Source organism: Aphidius gifuensis, linkage group LG1 (genome assembly GCF_014905175.1).
Source record: "Aphidius gifuensis isolate YNYX2018 linkage group LG1, ASM1490517v1, whole genome shotgun sequence".
Lineage (NCBI taxonomy): Eukaryota > Metazoa > Arthropoda > Insecta > Hymenoptera > Braconidae > Aphidius > Aphidius gifuensis.
Genome location: NC_057788.1, coordinates 26130540 through 26154058, shown reverse-complemented (window position 1 = coordinate 26154058; position 23519 = coordinate 26130540). Strand labels below are relative to the sequence as shown.

Genomic DNA, 23519 nt, shown 5'->3' with positions numbered 1-23519 from the left:
GGAGTCTTATCAGGATGACTCTATCATTCCGCTCAACGATGCGTCAAATACAATCATGGTAGATTGCATCGACCAAGACCTGGGGCACATCGTATATTCCCCCTTTATAAAATCATATCCAACGACGATAATTTCTCTAATTATAATTCTACACCCTTTTACTATACCATCAGAAAAAAAAATATATAAATAAATAACTTGAAGTTTTAAAAGCAAATAAAATAAAGATAAAACAAACGAGATGTTCTATGGAGAAATGAAAATTATTATGAGAGTATTAGAACAAGCTATGTACTATATACAAGATGTGAATTTGTTTATTCAATATTTTAAACGGAATGAAAACAAAATATTATATATGTATTTGTGCTATCATTAGTATACTGATAACAAATGTATATTCAGCAACTAATTTTGTAGATATACTAATTAAATTATCAACATCCTGAGAGTTTATCTGTTGAGTAAATTTTATAAAATTTTATTTAATATTTAAATGAACTTTATAATAATTTATTTTCATCTATAAATTTTAAATAGAATTTATTTCATGTATATATTATTTATCATAAAATTATTTAAAACATATGAAATATTAAAGTTATAAATTCAACAATACATTTTAGTATATAAAATTAGACTAATTCATAATTTTTGTTTAATAAACTTGTTTTAGTTGCTTGTTTTTATTATTTTTTTATAGATAAATTGAAGATTTGTTTTGTTGTGATTGTTGTTTTTTATTATTTTTATTTTATTTTCTTTTATTTCAATCTCGAATACCAGTTGAGAGTATAAAATCCGGACTCAACTGTTTTTCTCCATTGCCAAGAGATGCGACCCCGTTGTTTTTCATTATCCGTGTATTATACTCATCTACTTCGATTCAAACTTTTTCCACCAAGACTTTCAATATAGCATAAATTTTTGTTTGTAATATTTTTTCTATTTAACTTTAAAGTTTGAATCAAAAAAAATATTCAATAAATATACATCGATATTTACTATTTCATAAACTTCAATTGATCTGTAAATCTATATACAGTCCGAAGAATAAAACAACAAAATAACCTAATGATAAAAAAATATCCGTATTAAATTTATTGTTTTCTTGTTTTTTTTTTTTTTTTGAATTTTGTGCTTTTCTGTGTAATAATAAATCAATAGTAAATACAACTGCTCGTGAAAGTAACCTTATTAGACAAAAGCAAACTAACGAACCAAGAAAAATAAATAAATAAATAAATATATATTGACAATAAAAACTCTAAATCTAGGTCGTACCCAACTTGCAAGCTCATTTACTATTTTTCATTATTATTTTTTCGGTTTTTTTTTTTATTTATTTCACTAAAAATATGGCTGTATTCATAGAGTGTCATAGAGCAAAGTCTTGCAAAGTACTTTGGGGATCACTTCGTGTAATTGCAATGGCATTAGAGAACGCGACCGTCAAGTTTGTTTTAAGAGTAAAAAAAAAAAAGATACAAAGAAAAAAAAAAAAAGAAAAAACTAGGCAAAAACAAAAAGTAAAAAAAGTTTCTGGCAACCCCTTAGGTATTAGACTTTGCAACAGTTTCTTCATGTATATCAAAACATGTCTCTCTCTCGATTCAGCATATACATATTTTGAAAAAAAGTGAGCTTTTTCCATGCGATACAAAGCTAATTAGTAATTAGATTACTTGTGCCAACGACAAACGATATTTTCGAGCTTAATCGTGGTTTTACATGAGAGTAATACAGCTCAACATTATATAACCCTCATATATGCTTTCCGCAACCTAGCGTCACACTGTCAGAGAGAAATTTACCCTCTGTTACATAACCGATATTGTACATGCACATTTATGTGTGTATGTATATATATTTGAAAACTATAAGGCCACACGTCAAGAGAAATCTATTTTCATTATACATGCGGTCTCACGAGCAATTATGTATTATCAGTAAAATTAGAATCAACATATGACCCTGACAATAAACAGATGTATAAAATAATCTAATAAACTGACTAATGTGATAATTTTTCAATATCATTAATTATATTATAAACAGTGAAACAATATATTTATATATAATGAATGGAATTTTTTTTGTTTTTTCATTTGAAAGAAAATAAATAAATAAAACGATAAATTGTATTAAAGAAAAAAATTTTTTTAACTCGAAAATTTAAATTTAAAAAAAATATCATTCAATAAGTATTCTTAACGATTGAAATGTTTAATTAAAATAAATTGAACGAGACGGGACTTTTGTAATTAAATGGAAAACTTTATAATTTGTGCTACAGCTGCCACGGCGCATTATCGTTTTGCGACAGCTGCTTTTGCAGTAGGCGAATTTTAAGAAATACTTTTCATGATACGATTGAGATTAATAATAATATTTAAAAAAATATAATAACAATAAAAATAAATATATATGGAGTGCGTGTGTTGCTTGTTATCGACACTATTAAAGTTGAAGAAGTAAAAAAAAAAAAATTCTTCTAATTATATCAATAAAGATTTAATAAAATTTTTGAGTAATGATACTTGTAAACATCCGATGTATGATGGTAAAACTATATATAAATTAGTAGCCACACATTCATCAAGTGAATGACAATATAACGTCATCTGGGAACTGCACCGCAACATAGCAACATTTGCATGCAGGGGTGACTCTATAATTATTGTTAAACCATTCGAGTTCAATGCCAGAGGGAGATACGGTCTGCCAGAGACCTGAAGATCTTATGGTCTCTAAGGAGTCATTATTTCTCATGTGTGTCACACTGTACAATAATACCTTAGACATCAGACTTGGTCCTGCATGTATCAGATGTGCTCTCGGCCATGCACAACCATCTTATATTATTTATTATTTATTTTAGCAATACATGTTTCAATGTGTATCACTCTTACAAAATTGCCAAAAAAAAAACCAACTTGATATTTGTTTTAGTATGTATTATATATAAATATAAATATATTAATTAATAAAATTAATATAAATATTAAAATACCTTGGAGAATTTTATTTATATATTTACTAAAATATTATAAATATATATTTTCTTAATTATAATAATAGTAATAGTAATAATTGTTAGAGGCCCCAACCACACAGGGAATAAACTTTGAACTATTCAAGATATATAATAGCTAAAGATCCAGGTCATATAAGGTTTGCAAAATTATATTTGAAGATACTTTACTTTGGTCTTGATAATAATCATTATGATATTTATACGTGACTAATTACTACTGTATACATGTATAGTCAATGTACTCAAGTTAATACTTGGCTAAGTTACAAAAAAACATATAATAATACATTTAATTAAATCTGTTCATACTAGAGCTTTTTATGATATTAAATAAATGTATACTTTATGTACAAGTTATGCTTTATGAAATAAATGAATTTCATGAGTGATATTAATTTTCAAAATATTCATCGTTTGATGATTTTAGCTCTAGCTGTAGTGATATGGCTAAAATGCAATCAAACAGTGCCAAGTTTTTGAAGCTCGGATAGTTCAACTAATGGGATTTTCATATTATATATTTTATACATTGACGTAAAGATACCCTGCAAGACAGCACTGCATACACAAAAGATAGATCCTTTTAGAATACGTGGACCACTTAGTTTTCTGGAATTTTGCCAACTGCAATCCCAGCACAAGCACGCTAAGCTACTACTGAGAATACCTGTACGACTTCTTGTATTAATAGATTATCTAGTTAGCATTTGTCTTGGTCTGTCTATCTTGCATATTTATAGTATATGTGTTGTATGAATTTATATATAAATTGTTTGTAAAGTAGCAATGAAAACGAGAGATTACATTAACAGACAACTGATATACCACAAAATAAGTTGGAATGCTTTGAGAAAGATAATTAGGATACATGATAACATTGAAATTATCTATTACTTATCTCAAATGAACCATGTCAAACATCAGCCAAAATAATTAATTACTTTGAAGGGAAATCTAATATCTATTCGATAATTCTACAGATTATTATATAATACATTGAAGCATTAAGTAATTTTATAATGTTATATATCACCTGTTGCATTTTAACATTTGTCATTGTTTGATTGATCTAAATTCTAATTCAAAAAAATTCCTGTCGTGGGCCAAGCTTTAATTATCGAGAAAAGATATAAAACTTATTTTTAATTTTTTTTTGTTTTTATAAAAATTCTCCTGAGATATTGATTTATTTTATTTATCAACTTGATAAGCAATGATTAATTTTTTTTAAACACACAAGTATTAGAGTTGGCAACTTATGTAATTGTAAAAATAATTAATTGATTGGCTAGTTTGTTTGTTGAATTGAGAGATTCTTACTTGAACAATGTGTCACTAAACTCAATTAAATGTTAATCGTTTTTAGAATTCAAGTACATAAGGTACTTATGAAAAGAAGTCTTTAAAATTACTATAAAGAATCTCAACAAAACGAAGATTTGTTAAATAAAAAAAATAAATAAATAAAAAAGAATAAGAGTTTTATTTTTTTATTCTAGGTTGTTTCTTTCACCTCGATTTTCTACTTTCCACAATTCTTACTCCGCCTACACAGTAAAAACTTTTTTCATCCCTTCAAGATTCTTCCACGCGCATCTTTATACTCTTTTGCCTTCGCTAACACTCCAACAATTCATTCTTTTTTTTTTCTTTTCTTTCTATCGCTTCTTGCCTCACCAAGCGAAATCAAGGCTCTCACTGTAGGAATACCACCCGCACACCTTCAATCAGAACTCTTCCATATTTATGTGCGGCTCGAGGTACTTTTCGCACAAATTTTCTCTCCCCAGCTTTTTCTCTAGCACCCAAGAACAAGTTCAAAGCGACTGAAGGACTATTCGGCCGTTATCATAATCTGACGACGAGAGCACATGATAACTATATATATACATAACTTTATTTTCTCTCTATATATCTATCTATTTCCCTATTATCTCACAAAGGAAAGCACAACCTAATTATTCAACATTTCAGACAATTTATATACATAATAAAAAATGCTTTTTTCATTGAAGTTATTCAAGCTCTAATTGGAAAATTAAATAAAATATTAATAAAAGTATAATCGATAAAGTAGAAAAGAAAAAATATATATATAACTATATGTATATTATGCTGTCATGACATTTATAAAGTTTTTTTTTTTTACTTTATTTATATGTTATTTTCCAGATAAGAAAAATATAACTTACTGAATAAGATTATTAAATTTCAGTATAACAAGAATTCACGATGTGCGAAAATGGAAAAATGTGAAAATTGAGTTTTCCATGTATGAGTCTATGGCTCAAAATATACCGCATGTGTTAACAAAAAAATAAAAATAAAAAGAATTTTTTTTAAATGAAAATAAAATGAATAGAAAAAGGAAAAAAAAATAGAATTCGTTGAGAAACCATAAGAGATAAAACTGAGAATAATGATAAAAAGAATAAAACAAAAACAAAAAAATTTATAAGAAAAATAAATAAAAAATAAACATATTGAAGAAAGAAAGAAGAAGAAATATAGAATATGCTACTAAGCAACTTATGCATGCTTGGTAAAACGAGTACATGCAATATTACGCTATACGTATTTTTTTTTTTTTAGTTTATATATCTCAATATGTGCGCTTTCATATATAAGTATATGGCCGTGTGAAAAGGTGAAATATTTAATGCGTCCCACCAGAACACCCAAGGCGATTTTCATCGTACCAGCCGCTGGTATGACTAGACGTTGGGATATTTTATGCCTCTATGAGTTTAATATATTTGATGGAATTCAACGGATGAATAGCATTCGTATTTTACATGCATGCTTGAACTACCTATAGTAAAGCCATAATACTCTTTACAAAATTTAGCGAGTCCAACTGAATGCCTATCGAATTATATATATATGAACAAGATATGCTGCAATTTTGCATATATAAAATTTATATAAATTATGAGCCTATCTACATACAGCTGATTGAATATAAAACTATTGATATGTAAAATAATATTATGTATTTAAAACTTTATTTATATGTTTTAATATAAAATGAGAATTTACGAAAATAAATGATTTAGTTTATCAGTGTATATATATGATGAAAACATTGTCATTTGAACCATTCTCAGTTAAACAAGATTAGTATAATACAGCAGAAATGGGGAAGCCTTTTACTATCATCAGATGTCGGTGTTATAAACAAAACATTGTATATACTATATATGATTGTGTATTGGTCATTGTGTGTTAGTTGGTAAATGTGGTAGATGGGACAAATGCGATCGCTTCGCTAACACGAGTACATCGTTTCAGTCACGTACTCAGCTCACCATGTCCAGTAATACATGTACTAAGTGAATTATCGAATGTTCAATGTGACTCAAACCTATTATACCAACATCAATGTACAACTACTGATCATCGTTAAACATTGTTAATTCATGTTATATATTTATTTTTTTGTATTTATATAATATTATTAGATTATATATTTCATTTTTTTAATTCAATAATACTCATTGTTTATTGATAATATAATATCATCGATGAATATTCAATATTATCATAATTAATTATGGAATCAAATAAATTTTCATTAATACATATTGTTAGAATTATAATATGGTTTATGAAAATAAATTTACAAAATTTTGATATAATGCATTTTTTTTATCATCTTATTTTATGTTGATAACTTAAATAAGATGAAATAAATAAAAAAAAAATTATACACAATATACAAAGAGAAATGAAAAAATAAATAAATAAATAAGAGAATAAAAGAGATATAATAAAAAAAAAAAGAATAGTATCTTTGTGAGTCTTTGAAATTCAAAGAGATTCACGTTAATTATTGCTTCTTCCTCGCCTGCCCTCATCTACCCTCATTTACCCTGGGTTTTTGTTGAAAATGTGTTCTCTATATTCTTGAACATTTACGAGCCAAGTTAGTGTAAGCAAGATGAAATTTTAGCTATCTACTTTGTGTCTTTGTCGAATAGTATATGGGATTCTTGTGTGCAACATACAGTAAGTTTGAATAAATTTATACTTGTCTTAATCCACCTTTGAATTGTAGTAATTTCTTCAATTAAATTTCAAGAATTTTCAACTTTTTCTATACATTTTACATTTTAAAGTTTGAAAATAAAAATAATATAAATTTATTTAATAAATAAATAACTATTAGATATCATTATTTATTAATTTAGCTTTTTTTTTTTTTTAATTAAAAATTATTTGTTGAGAGTTCATTAATAAAAATACCAAATTAATTACCACAATTAAATAAATAATAATTTTCATAAAGTAATAAATTTTAAATTTCAAATTTAAGATAATAAATAATAATTATAGCTTGATTTATATACGACTGTTTTAACACTTTAATGTGTATCGCATAAGTAGAAGAAATAATTTTCAAGACAACCAAGTTTAGTCTGGGCTGACTATAGCTTGACCCATACCACTTTTATTTTTTTTTTAATCTAATTTTTTTTATTTTTTCCGTAAAATTGTCAAGCGAATGCAGCTTAATCGTACCTCGTTTTCTGCAAGATTTAATCTCCTGGGGTTTAATCGCCTTCAGGGGCACTAATTTGTCTGACTCTGCCATCTAGCTATACTACTTCTACTAGTTTCTCATCCACTCATTCATACCTCACAACCATTTCAGTTACGATTTTCAAGAGTTGGCAACATTTTCCTTAATTATCTAACAGTAAAATATTTTATATCTTTCAAGTCGATGATTTATTAATTAAAAATCTATTCATTGTATTTAAAAATTAGTAAAATAACTTAAAACTTGTTGAAATAATTAGAGTTATTTTACTTTTATTATAAAGAAAAAAAAATGTAAATAAAAAATATATTTTTATGTACAAATAAATTCGAAATTACTAGTTTATATTATTTATATTTTTTTTTCTTTTATTTATCAATCAATAATGGAAAAAGTAGCTCAAGTATTTTGAACAGTTTTTATTTTTCAAGTACTCTAAAGCTGTCAGCTAGGTTTTTCAAAACAAATTCAAGTGCTCGACCTATCTAACCCAGAGTCGTTCTTATTTACCCACTATAGAAGGATTCAATGCTCGGTGCCAGAAAACCGGAATCTAACAAAAAAAAAAAAAAAAGGGAAGCGACAAAAAATAGAAGAGAAAGAGAGAGCGAGGAAAAAATAGAAAAAAAAGGCAGATTCAACGGGTAGGAAACTAATTTTGCTGGGCAAAGCTCTCCAATGAAATTGGAGGACAGGGGGTAGAGCTTTTTGGTGTGTTCACTTTTATAATGAAGACCGATGACAAAAACCAAGAGAACGAGACAGAAATTGATATTATAGACAAAGATAAAAAAATGTAGACTATGAGAAAGTGAGAGATAGTATATTTTCGGTAAGTTGTTGGGCTGGATGGTCAGTAAACGGGGACAAACCCATTCATCCTGATTAGACGCGGTCTCCCGTAGGGACAAAACGAAACGTCGACGTGCATCTACCACTGCTAGTACTCTCGCCACATTGACTGCATTTTTTTTTTTTTTTTATTTTCATTCCCTCTTGAATATTTAAAGTTAAAAAAAAAAAAAAATTAATAATAATTGCACGAAAAAGGAAAAAAAAACAAGAAAGTTTTATGTGAATTCTCCATTAAACCACACGTCAATTACAAATATTTATGAACACCGATGTAAAATTTTTCTACCAATATTTTCTAATACATGTCTAAAATTTAGACGACTGATTTTCAAATACTCATCATAAAAAATATGGTTGTTTTTTTTTAAAAAAAGAAAAAGGACATGAAAACAAAAAAAAAATAAAATCAAAATTGGTAGGGTAGTTGTTGGTTTTTTTAAATATTTTTTTTGTTTGGCTGTGGTATATGAAAGTAAAGTTTTTGATGTGTCTTGGGAAGGAGAGATAGAGTGTTGGAATAGACGAGTGAGGGAGTAGATAGATGGGACAAAAGTAGAAACGGCCTTACTATACCAGACACCAGCCATCAAACATATATACACTCGAGAAATGAATGCAACGGTTTTTTATATACCATGTGTGTCTAGGTATCATATGACTCGTATATACGATTTACAGGCATGTCAGCTACCCTGGCGAGTGAGATTGTAGTAATAATAAAAATAAAAAAGAAGAGGTGATCCAACTCCACAAGGGATTCAAAAGCTACCGAACTACCATCAACGTAAAATGTCTGGGGACTTTTCTAGCCCACACTCTCTTTTCTTTTAAACAAACTTTCACCTGTTCGCATGAGTTTTTATATATTTTTTATTTTTATTTTATGTTATATTATTCAATTTTTGTTTTATATTATATATATTTTTTTTCTCCCTATTTCTTGTCTCGTTTTTATCTCAGTCGAGAGAATATTTGCAAAACAATAAAACAGTATTGACTTGGAACTTTTTTTTTTCATTTTTCAAATAGTGTTAAGTCAATGTGGAAATGCATCTGTTTCGTTGACTTGTTGAGATAGAATACTGATCCCTGGCGGCATCAGAATCTACTCAACCATTGACGACCCATTCATACATCCTCCTACTTCAAACCGACCTGCACTAGGCACCAGTTGTTTTTCATGTAAATACTAGCCAGACTTGACTTTGAAATTTTTCATTTTTTTTTCCCTTTTCATTTTTCAAATATTGTTCATTTTTTTTTTTTTTTTTATTCTATCCGAGAAATGTTGAACAAAAAAGAAAAATAATAATCTATATATGTATGAATAGATAGGATGAATGGAGGTATGAGAGTTTTTGAAAGATTGTGGAAAAAAAAATATAATAAAAAATAAAAGGACTTTAAGTTTTGACCGAAGGAATGCTCGGCTCTTGAGTTTGATGGAATTTTGGTAATACGGGTCGCTGATCTAAAATTGTTTCTGGTTCGCGGACATCTCACATTTCTTATTTTATATTTCGAGATTTTTTTATTTTTCCATTTGTCAATTCTATATACCACTACTATTATTTTTTAATTTATTTTATTTGTTGCTTTTTTTCGTGTAACATATAGTAAAAGTATTTATATTTTTTAAATTAATTTCAATTTATAACCAATACGTAAATAATTTTAATAAAAAAATGTTTCATTTCGTTGAACTTTAATTGCTGAATTATTCACGTTTAAATTTTCTATCGTTAAATGTTGATCATTAAAAATAAAAAACAAAATTTTAATCGCCAACAAAATAACAAAATTGAACAATAACACCACATCAATTTATTCAAAAATTAAATATATATTTGAATAAATGAAAAAGCTCCTTTTTAAATATTTCAATAAATTTCAGTAAATTAAAAAACAAAATAAAAAATAATAATAGTAATATGAATATTTCCTTTATTGAAATGTGCAAACCCCGAAGGGATATATGCTTTTATCATCTGATTTATAATCGGCAATTCTGTTTTGTTTTATCAAGTTCGTAGTTGAATTACCTATTCGAATGATATCATGAACATCGGATATACAGCAAACGTATACGTACTTTTAAAAGTAAATTATTTATGGGTCTGACCAAAACCGTGGGGTCAACCACAAAACATGTCGTGGTCAGCACTCTGTGTTCATCCAGGTTTTTGTTCTATTATCCCCAGAAATTATATTTAGAAATGAAAAATACAATTAAATAAAAACAAAGAGAAATGTTTTTTTTATTTGTTTTTATGAATTAATGTTTAAAATGTTTTTCAAGATTTAGTAAATAAAATATTCAGCCTGATCAATGAACGAAGAGAATCGACTAATCTACTAATGATTAAATAAAACAATAAAACGAAGCCCTAGCAGTAAGTTTCCCTAACTTGACATGTGACTAAGTGCTACAATTACGCCACTAATGAAATAAATGAAAAAAATAAAACAGTGCTAAATCAGTAAGGGAAACAAGAATCCTAGAAAATATATAATAAGAATTTGTCAATAATAAAAGCATGAACAATGCGTGCCTACGTAAATAAAACGTGCTATTTGTTCAAGCCTAGACAAGCAATTTATACTTGTCGACGTTCGATCACACCCATGGCTTAGATTATCTCTTCATATATCACACAACTCACCAGAAAATAATTCACCAGTACATATTTTCCCACCCATGATTTTCAAATTTTCAAAGATTTATTCATAGTTAAAAAAAAAATGTATAATCTAGATAAACGTTGATAAATTGAATTTGTAAAAATAAATGAATAAATGAATGAAAGATATTTGATTACATTGCGATTATGAAATTTATTTTAAAGAAACAAAAATAAAAAACAGAAAAAAAGACTCACCGATCAGTAGAATGCTGAGAACCCTCATTCACGATATAAAATCTGAAACAAAAGAAAGAAAATATAAAAATAAATACATCATTAAATATTTATAATATTCAAGTACATAAAAATAATAGTCAATGTATATTACATTTAATATTTAATCAAGGAAGGAGAAAAAAAGAAAGGAAGAAATAAAATCCAACTCACAAATTGGCAGTAAGACCAAATAAAAAAAAAAAAAAAAAAAAAGTAAAAAGAAAATGAAAATAAGCCGCATCATGAGTTTTAGGAGGGTGAGTTTTGGATCTTGGGTTAACCCCGTTGGGGGGTAAAGTTAACTTAGGTCCACGCAATAGGGGCAAAACTTTTGTACTTTGGAAAACCCAAGGTAGCCAAGTATTTCAGAATATAACCCGAGTATAGGTATATATAAATACGAGGGTGGTTTGCTCGTAAATAAAGCTTATGAGCTCAAAATATAAAATAATGAGATGTCTTTGATATTTATAATTCATAAACAAATACGTATACATATATAAGCCAAAAACAATGAGTTATTTTATTAACTTTGGTTATTTTATATCATAAAATTAATTCAGCGTTATAAATAGAAATTATTATCGTATGGAAAATAATAATAAGCCGGAAACTGGTGATTTGACTGAACGCAAAATAGAAATTCTTGATAATTTAGTTGGTCTGATAATTATTATGACCTGGTTTTTGAACATCTAATAACATACTGCTGTCGTTAGCGAGAAATTGGTAAAATCAAATTGAAGAAAAGAAAAATAATGGAGTGTACACATGTATAGGCTCACCAGTGGGTCACCGAGTGGCTTTGATTAATCAAGAGCTGTTGATTAAAGGCCTGAGGCACCAAATGAGAATCACTAAATTCTATACAGATCTCTTTTTCATTTATTCTCCACAAAGCATATATAGATCAGTTGTATCGATTTTTGAACTTTAGTTTTTTTATTACTTTTTCTTTGTTTTATTTTTTTATTTTTTTTTTTTTTATTTTCTAATTTTCTATAACGGTTAAGTAAAAGAATTTATAAACGCCTGGACCTTTTTTTTTTTTTTTAAATTATATGCACAGTTAATTTTTAAAAAATATCAATTCAATATTATTTTTTTTTCATTCAAATAAATTATATTTTCCACAGATTGTCAAAAAAGTATTTTTTCTTTGAATATTTATCGTAACTCTTAAATCATTTCTATGTCAGATTATTGTCGACCCAATTTAACACAAAATTTTTTCAAATTTTCAATCTGTTTTTTTGTTATATAACGGATGCAGGTTTTTTTTTTTTAATTTGTGCCAAAAGCCGCTTCATCCAACAAGAAAACCAAATAATATAAAATATAAACAAATAAATAAATATTACAAAATCCTATCGCAATATCAAAGGAAATATTTTCTTTTGCTAGAAACTTTATTTATTTTTTTTTCATCTTCATATTGTTTATGTGAAATAGAACTATCTCGTGAAGAAAAAAAAAAAAAAAAAAAGAAAAACATGGATGAACACAAAGTTTCGTTCGAAATCGAAATAACATATTTCTTTCCAAGTTTATCTGGTTGCCAGCTCTTTTGCGTATAGAACATCAGTGATATTTCTCGTTTTCTATACAACCAAATACATCTTAACATCAAGAAAAGTAAGAGAATGATAACATTTGAAAAAGCTTATTTCCCGAGGCGTTATGTTCTACCTTTAAAAATTCAGAGACGAAATAACATGTCAAATGTGATACTTCACTGAATTTTTTGAAATATATATAAGTACACACAAATTATTCTATGTATATTATAAATTTATTTAAATAATAATATTGTAATAGTATAAATGTCCATAATCATTGTGATCAAATAATATGGCTATATTAAACAATGATTATATTTGATGTAAATATATACAAATGGTATTGCCGTCAAGCTGAATTGGGTTAACTATGTTAAATTAAATCGCTCAGAAACAGTAACCTGCGGTCATTTTCAACATTGGATCTGTCAATTACTTCCTTCACTCTGTGAACGCTTTTAGAAATACAATTATATTCGAAAATATATATACAACACATGAATGCATTTGAATGTTTTTTTTTTCATTGTTTAGATGATTTGTTGTATAATAATAAATAAATAATAAATGAAACAAGTTTATTCAGACGCCACTGAATGTTGAAATTTTCGGTTGTCTAACAAAAATAAATAATTGCAAATTAAAAAGTTTAGAACTCAACTATATATAGCTGACTTTCAATTGCCAATTATCATGTTCGATTAGGCATGCGCGTCTCAAGGATCACCTCAAATTTTAACATAAAAAAAAATCTATTTATCGATTCATTGTTCCATCACTTATCCGCTCAATAAATAAAACAAAATATCTATATATTCAATTCAAAAAATAAACTAAAAAATAAATACAAATCCAATTTGTTTTTAGTAATCAACTTTTTTTTTTTCATTTGGACTATTGGCTTTGCAATCAATTAATTCAATCAAGTGTATATATTTATAAACCGCATTCACAAAAATTTTCTACCAAATGAAAATAAAAAAACAAAAAAATGCAAATTTATTTTAATTAAATTTTTATCTTCAGTGTCTACTTCTGGATTTTTTACCACAAAAAAAATTTGAAAAAATAATATTTTGTCCACTCGACCACCTCAACGATCTATGTGCCTCTCTACCAGGTTTTTGTTTTACCTCACTTCGCGTATATATATATTATTCATTTTTTATTTATTTTTTTTTTTCGTTTATTTTTTTTTTTCTTTTCTATATTCCTACCGGGGCTTGACTCGTAATCGCAACGGGTCTACGACCCCCCACGTTTATAATTTGATGTTGCGTGTTATTATAGTGCCATTAAAACTCCGGGCATCTACTAATTACGTGCACGCGGAGAATAACAGTATAGTGGGAGGATGAGAGGAGGTGATAGGGAGGTCTAGCACCGTTTAATCAATATTCAGTTGTTTTCATGACACACCTATATATTCGTCAAGTTGGCCAAAAGCTTGCGTACCGTCTGTCCAGTATGTCACTATTCTAAATTCATGGCTTGTCCCTTGATGATTTAATCCCGACAATTTCTTGGATATAGGATATATTGGATTATCCATGACAAACGAGAATAAAAGAAAAATAAAATAAATTGAATTTAAAAAAAAAAAAAACAACAAAACAAAACTTTAATAACATCAATGATAATAATAATAATTTAAAAAACAAAATGGTATAATAAAAAATATCAATTATTATTATTATATTTTTATAAAAATAAACATATTAAAAAAATATCAAAACTGATATATCTGTATGATAATAGAATCGTATTAAATTTTTATAGATAGAATAAAATGATAATATCGCAACGAAATAAGGAAAAAATATATACATAAAAAAATTGCTAGTGGGCAGTGCATAAACGATCAGTTGTGAATTTTTTTTATTATTTTTTTTTCTTTCAAATGTGCATCGGTATACATTTTCTTGGTCTTTAGTTAAAGCACGTTTGCATCACGAGTCAAAGTAAAAACAATACAATATGCGACAATAGTATACAAGAAAAAAGTCACGTACTTTGATATTTACATTTTATTTATTTTTTATTTTATTGTTTTTTTTTTTTTTTTTTTATCATATTTATTTTATGATAAAAATTTTCATATAATATATATCGCATACAACTAAAAAATAAAATTGGCTGAAAAATATTTATCGTTAAAGATTTTATTTGAAATGATAAAAAAAAAAAAAAAAAACAAACCAATGCAGCAAAAACAATATACGAAAATCAATGATATTTTATTGTTGTTATCATGTTTTTTTTTTTTTGTTATGTATCAGCAATTCAATGAGTTTCGCGATACATCTTGGGTATATTTGCACGCAAACACAGTCGAAAGGCTTCGTGAGAATGAATTACACACCTCATATTTTTTCTTTATATGACCCAAAAAACAATTCACCTTATATTGGTAAAAAGTTTTAAAAAAATATATTTGAGAATTAATTTTAGATTAAAATTGATCTAAATTTATTTAAAATTTTCATAAAATTTGTTTAATAAAAAAACTGGCACATTAGATCAGAGAATATGCATCTTAATCTCATCAATTTCACAGTTCACGTATGTGCATGCATTTAAATTTATATAAATGCATTGCAGAGTACTTTTTTTTATCCTGACTATTTTTCAACTTTTTTCTGCAGCATCCCTCATACTGCAGATGAACCCGTATTCGGCCGTTGAATGTAAAAAAGAATAAAGACAAAAGAAACAAAAAAAAAAAAAAATTACACTAGAATATATTCAAATGTAATTCAGCTGTATAGCATCTTTACTATTTATTCCCCTACTTTACTCACTTTCGGACCCTCAATCTTATATTTTGTTTAACAAAAAATAAAAAAAAAGAAAAGTCCTTTATGCCAATTTATATTCCTAAAAACCAACAACTTTGCCATAGATTCAACAGTATTTTTTCAACTTTAAAAAACTATTTTCAAGTATATGTTATGATAAATTTGATATGCTAAACATATATATATTTCTGCATTTATATTAGATACATTTTGTAGAATAAAAAAAAAAGCTTTAGTATTTTAGTTTTTTATTTTTCGTTTTTAGACAATGACGAGCAAAGATATTACGAGTTATTAAATAAATTGATAGGGAGAAACGAAAATAAAATAAAGTAATATTGCAAATTTCCATCATGCAAAAAAAAGCAAGAGAAAGAAAAAAAAAAAAAAAAACGAGCTTCAAAATGTTACGACCGACAGATGCTAGCATGATTAAACTTGATATCTCATCTCGTAGACCTTACAATCCCAACTTCTCATACTAATATTTTTTTTATTTTTCTAATTTTTTTGTTCACTGTAAAATCACAGCTTTAAAAAACAGCAGTACTGATAATTTAAGCTAACATCATTTAATCAATTTTATTTTTAAAATAGTTAAAATTTTGTTAGACAAAATTTCAGTATCGAGATAAAACATAAAATTCGTTAAACCACATACCTACACATGTCGTGTGTGTCTAGTGCTTGCTAGTTTGTGTGGTTTGAGATAAATTGGCCTCAAGTCGAGCGTAAACGTACACTACCCAGTGGTAGGCTACTGATTAAAACGAGACATTCACCCACTGCACAACCACAAACATTCTCTGCTTTACCTATTTTCACCAATTCGTTTGACTATGGTGCAACAAAAAAATCTCAATGATACGTGTCACAATCAGCTTACTCAATACATTCAAATTGACATACATATATAGCCAAATGTGATTTAAAAATAAATTGCATATTACACCTGACGTTTATATTTAAATTCGAGATCAAATTTTTATTATTTAATAAATGCAAATATATGGAAATAATAAAAAAAAATTCAATTAAATTTTTCACTCTTCAAATTTAATAAAAATTTATAAATTTTTGTTTTTTTTTAAATGTGCTTTTTTTTTGTAAAAATTTAGCTTTTTATACACTTAATGTCTTTTAAAATATTCTCAAATTGATTTGATTTCACGTCTACCATCATCATTTTATTTATTCAATTTTTTTTTATTATTATTGATATAAAAATAAAATTGAAAAAAACGAAAGGTTGGAAAATTGGCACCACCACACGACTGTGCCAATGGATGCCACTTTCAGGTGGTCTTATTCGCGGCTACTGCCGGAAAATGTGAAAAATTCCCATTAAAGGATTCCAATAGTAGAGAAAAAAAAAAAAAGATGGCAAGCTATAAGGATATGCTATATGATAAAAACAACTAAAAAAAAAAAAAAAAGAAAAAGGGCAATGGAAAAAATGTTAAAAATATGAAAAAGAGAATTACAGAGATGTGGAGAAAAAGATGGATATAAAAGTGGAGAGTAAAAGCAAAAAAATAGAGGACATAAGGTATCGGAGATATAAAACATAATATTATTTCCAGGGCAAAGCATTGGTGCAAGAATTCAATTTAACCAGTGACATAATACTTTTGCTGCGTCTGTTGAAGATGAACGTGTATATATGAAAGAAAAAGTGCAAAAACCTAATACAGATACTTTCACTAACATTCACATATTCTTAGAAAAAAAGAAAAAACTTTTCTATGAACATTCTCATGGGTACTGTGAGTACGATCTCGTTTCAAACGTGTACAACCAACGAAAAGATTCAATCAGTACAGAGTGAAAATCCGACAGCAATCCTATTCTTCAAACTCGTATAAACTCGTCCAGTCAAATGAATGCCTTTCATTCAGTTATCCAAATTGAACTTTTAAATTTGGTTTTTAAATTTTTTCTTTTTTTATCCATAATTATTATTCTTTTTTCGTCCGTGTCCTACTTTTAAATTTTTTTAGTCACCGGTAGTAGTGATTGGCCAGTTCCGAATTCAATCAAAAGTTTTATATATAAATACAAAAAAAAAAAAAATCTGGAGATATATAAATTGAAATTTGATGAATGCGCTTTTCATCACGTTTTTTTTCTGTATATTTTTAATGCAATTCAAATATAGCCGAGATTATCTTTTTCATTATTTGTAATTTAAAATCCGTCTAAAATACACAATGTGAAGATGAGATGAATAAAATATCATACATGTCTATCAAATTTTTTTTTTCATGTACTTGCACGTTTTATGTATTGAGAAATTACTTGGCTAAAGTTATGGTGTACGAAAATATATAGCTTTTATATGCCCGATGGGAATTAAAGCCATTAACCTTGGTGTTTCCTCCGCGGGCCAGAAACTGTGGTTTATCCACCGCTAAATAATTCCATAGTCTGACCCTTGCTAACCCCAAGATAAAGCTTTAGTCCTACAACTATTCTCTCCACCAATCGATAAAAAATTCAGGCGTATATAGTTAACAATATCGATTGACTTGATTTATTTTAAATTTACTTGAAAAACTTTCAAGATGCTGGCACATTAACTTTTAAATTTTATATATTGTTTGAAAAATATTATTACATAATTTATTTTAATATGCTAAAATATATATAAAAAAAAAGGAAAAACAAAAAACTTTGATATTTCGATAATTTGGAACTATTTTATCGAAGTTATTTTATCAAAAGTTTTAATTATGAAAATTTGCTTTTATTCAAGTATTCATTGGTTGCTGTTTTATTAATTTAAATATTTTTTCATTCTCTTATCTCTGTTATGTTAAAAAATTCAAAGTTTAGAAATGAAAAAAAATATATTGTTTAATTGACAAAAATAAAATATTAATGTTAATTTTGGGAAAAAAAAAGTTCAATATAATCTTATTAGGTTTATTATTTTATCGTTAACGATGAACTTTGATTGAAAATAGCCATTAGAAAAAGGTCGTTTATTATATTCGTCCTTCATCGTATTCGTATCGTGTTTGAGGATTACACAGACCTGAGCTGAAAAGTCTTCGAGCAACGCTCTCATTTTGAGATAAAGTTTTGTCGTGGCTATATATATACTAAAGGGATTATCATGAGGCTTGCACCTTAATTCACAGTTCTCCTTATTTTCTCGTTTTCAGTTTTTTTTATTTTACTTTCTTTTTTTTTTTTGGCTAAGAATTTCCCCCTTTTCATCGACTCTACACGTCCCATTATATACATATATAAATGTATGTATTCTTATCATCCTATCACGGCTCGAATTCATTCGACTTTTCGTCTTTCAGAAAGAATATATCCAAAAGCTTCGGAATAATCTTTACACTCAATAGACTGAAATCCAATTTAACCTAGAATTTAAATCAACATTTTCTCTTTTTTTTTTTTTTTCTATTTTATATTTTAAATAAATTTTATTATATAATTCAAATGATTTTATTAAAGGTAGTTTAAAAATTCATAAATTATACTATCAATTACTTTTTGTATATAGTATAATATTATGCAACTAAAACAATTAAATTAAATATTAAAAATGTAATATCATGATAATATAAATTAATTATTTTGAATATTGGCAAGTGGTCCGTGTTTTAATGTTTTATGCAACTAAAACTATATATAGCATTCACTCTTTTCTCTTGTTACCTCGTCACTCTTTCATTTTACAATTACTGTATATACTTTTTTATGAGTTCAAGCTCCCCAGGCAGACTTCTAACAAGTTGTGATTGCGCAAGTTTCTGGTTTATGAGAACGGTGATTTTCTCTTAAAGGACGACATACGAACGCCTCCGGAGCATATTACTCTCGTGTACTCTCATGTTAAAATAAACGCATATCTGCAGTTGGTGTACATGATTAGATGCATAAATAAGCACTGCTATATAGTATCATCTAAATTCTAGACGTTGTCTTGCATCAACATGTTATATAGTTATATTATATCAAAAAAGTTAATTCATGCATATATTCCAGATACAAATGACATGCTCATCTATCTCAATTATTTACTTTTCTTTTTGATAATTTTCAAAACAATAGAAAATAATTATATCAAAGCAACACCAATTAATTTAATATAATATAAGTATTAATTTTGTACATCAATAAATACGAATATTTATTTTTCCTCGATAGAAATAAAAAAAAAAAAAAGTGAATGTAAATAATTTTTTTTCTTTTTTTGCATGATATTATGCATGGATCAGAGAATAACAAGTAAATAAGTGCACGTATATGCGGTGGAAAATGAAGATAGATTGTTAACGAAGCCTGGATGCGAATGAGGTGTGAAACGAAGGTGATGCAAAAGGGGTTAGGCGACGGATTTTGATTCGAGGAGCTGCTTCAGACACCCCAACGTCACAATAAATATATACATGTATAGTTAAAATAATATATACACACACACATGCACACTGATAGTTCAGCCCAACAAGTATATTTACAAACACACACACCCACAACAATCTATATATGAAATTTTCATTTTAAAATTCCCTGTCACTCTTTGCAGTACAACGCACGTTTTACACCCCTCTAAAGTGTGTTAGCCTTGTGTATGCAAAAACATGCTGGAGACTGTGAATTTGTGCAATATTACACACACGTAAATTTAGCCTGAAGCCCTTTCAACTGCCTGAACTACCTACTCCTTCTTCTTCTTCTCTATCCCCCTATCGTCTGTTCATATATATATACACACAATATACACTCAGTGTATGTCTTTCTATCTTTCTCCTCATTCTCCCTCATTTGCGGCATTGAGGGTTGAGAAACACCTCGATGTGTATCAATGCCTTTCGATAACCCGTCCAACACCGATTGGCACTTGTCATTCACCCCTCTTTTGTGTGTCTCGACGCAGCCATATAAAAAAGTCTCTCGGATTTTATCTTTATTTTTTGTTTTTTAATATTGTTTATTTAGTTTTTTTTTTTTTTTGTTATTTTATTCGCAAATCTAATTTAATTTAATTCATCTACTTTGCTATAAATTCTTTAAATTTACAAATGACATTTTTATCATTAAAGTTATATATTTATTTTTCTCTTTTAACTTTTTTTTTTTTATACGTCAATTTAATTACATGAAAGTAGACATATATCATTTGTGATAACAACTTCTTGAGAACCGTATACTTTATCAATTTTATCACAAGGTTTCGTGAGAACTTACATTTGAGATTTGTCACCCTTTTCCTACTGTCATTTATTCCACGCTATACTGATTACAAATGTCTATGTTTTTACGATAATAATATTGAAATACGATATGAAAGAGATAATACGTACGTTAATGACGACAAATATAAAAGGGTTGAACTCATCATGAATATAAATAGTGTTAGTCAAATGAAAAATCGCGTGTAAATTGTTGTTATTTTATATATATATAATATGTATAAATATATGTAGAGTTATTCGACACGTGGACGTGTCAAGTTACAGGGGTCGGTGCACCCGCGTGGTGACAAAGACCCGACAGTTCACCCTTTTTGTCCTGGTTTTTTGTTATTTTTTTTTTTTTTTTTTTTGTGACTCTCTTCTCTTACCACGCGTCTCACACAATTTTCCAACGTTTCGGGGTGGAAAAGACTGCAGAGAAACACGAAACGTGTGTGTCGTTGAATTTGTTGGACACTAAAGGTTGCTTAAGCGTGTTGTCACGTTTGACTTTACATCTGCATCAAGGTGAAAACTTGCATATATCAATAACGTCAAATACTCTCACAAATTTTCCATAAATTTTTTCATAAAAATGCATATGTTTTAAACGTAAATTTATTTATTCAAAAATGAAATAATAATTATTGAAAATAAGTAAAAAAATATTATATTTTTACAAGTATTTAAAACTAAAAGCCAAAATATTTTTGTACTTTGAGTATACTTGAAAAAAAAATTTTTATTTACAAATGAACAAATATTTTATTTTTCAAGATAAAATATTTTTCAAGTTTTCAAAGTGAACATTTTCCAAGTATCAGGCATATATGCACTATAAATACATCTACCGGAATTATTTTATATATAAAACATATGTATAATTATACATAGCATAGATCTAGGCTAGTTAATCAGTAGAAATGATCAGTATTTAGTCAGACATGCATATAACCTATGTAGAGAATGTTATGTACTATATCATATTTTTTTTCCACAAAGATATACTCCATATAAAACATTTTCCACATGAATTATAAATGCCTGACTAAACGCTGATCTATTTCACTGATTAACAAGCCTAGATATTTAAAAAAAATAAAATAAAAGCGATTATTTAATTACAAAAAAAGAAAAACTAGATACATATAAATGTTATTTTTATAATGAAAAAAAAAAAAGGGAATATGTATTTTGAAATAAAAATAAAAATAGCGATAAAATAAAATAAATAAAAGTTGAACTCTGCAAAAGGTGGATGAGCAGTAAAAACTTCGAATGAAAATTGTAAAGTTACTCTTTACGACTAAAAAAGGTAATTGAGCAAGATTCGAAATAAACGAGAAAAATAGTGTGTGTTTTTTTTTTTGTGAATAAAAGTCAAATGTCAATAACTGCTGCCCAGTTGGTAGGTGATCCTAAAATCTGCCTTAGTGCGTTTTAAACCTTCGCCTCTCGAACTGCAAGATATTGCAAACGAAATTGCTCTACCTTTACTCTACCATTCGTATAAATATATATATGTATACATATTGATGTTTTCTTGTACGTGCTTGACTGCCGTATTCGAATAGAAAGAATAAAAAAATAAATAACTAAAAAAAAAAAAGTAAAAGAAAAAGTCGCCTATACATGTCACGAATGAATCTAGTATCGCTGCTTTACGCTTCAAATTCAGTGATTTTTTCTTTTTTTTCTTTTCTTCACCTACTACATACATAATACATACATACGTACATACGAAAAATGGTAAATCGCATAAAGCCGATTTATCTTTGAAGCACTGCAAGCGGATTGTGCAAGTGAACAGACGTGGGGTAGTAATAAAATATGGAAAATAGTAAAAAAAAAAAATACGTTTTCGTCATAAAACAGAATAATAAAAAAATGAAAAAATATTTTAAAATAATATTAATTTTAATTATGACAGTTGTATTAATAAAATAAAAATAATACTTTTAAAACATTAGTGAAAGTCTGATAGTCTAAATATGAGAGATTATAAAGTAAAACTTAAAAAATTCATTCATGTGAAATGAAAAAAAAAAAATTAAATAAATATAGGTATGTATATGTGATGTGTGATAAAAAAAAATATTATTTGAAATATGAGTTATTTACAATTTGCCAGAAGCATTTTTCTAGTGGCTTGTAATTGAATTTATTGTTTCATCACAGTACAAATATAAAGTCTACATAGACTTGAACAGTTCAAAATAACAAAAAATATAAATACATAAAAGCTTGATGGATGTTATTTATTTTTCCTTTCAAATAAAAATTAAAAAAAAAAAAGAGGTCAATTACAATAACAATATAAAAGAGTTTAAAATATTGATATATTGTTGAAAATTCAACGTCACGTAGTGGTATTGTTTTTTTAAGTATTTTATATAACCAACAAACAAACTTTTTCATTTTTATCTTTTATGATGATAACAATGTGTCTTTGGCTTGAAGTTATACTGTGTGAAAAGAGAATTGGCTACTTTCTCTTTAAAGTAAATACACGTGGGAAATCTTCTTAGTTTTATTTTATTTATTTATTTTTTTTTTTTCTTCTTTTCATTTTATAACATGACTCTAATTTGATTCTACTACTTACGCATTTATTTTGAAGTGTAAAAAGCTT

The 23519-nt window shown here is 27.1% G+C and overlaps 1 protein-coding gene across 1 annotated transcript in view; it reads right to left on the bottom strand.

Moving 5' to 3' along the window:
* Positions 1 to 11350, bottom strand: part of LOC122857999 (semaphorin-2A) — a 180856-nt gene extending 169506 nt beyond the window's left edge. Inside the window, exon 1 of the mRNA XM_044160612.1 lies at positions 11315 to 11350. The gene's annotated coding sequence lies outside the window, so the exon portion shown is untranslated. The remainder of the gene's footprint in view (positions 1 to 11314) is intronic.
* Between the last annotated feature and the right edge of the window lie 12169 nt (positions 11351 to 23519).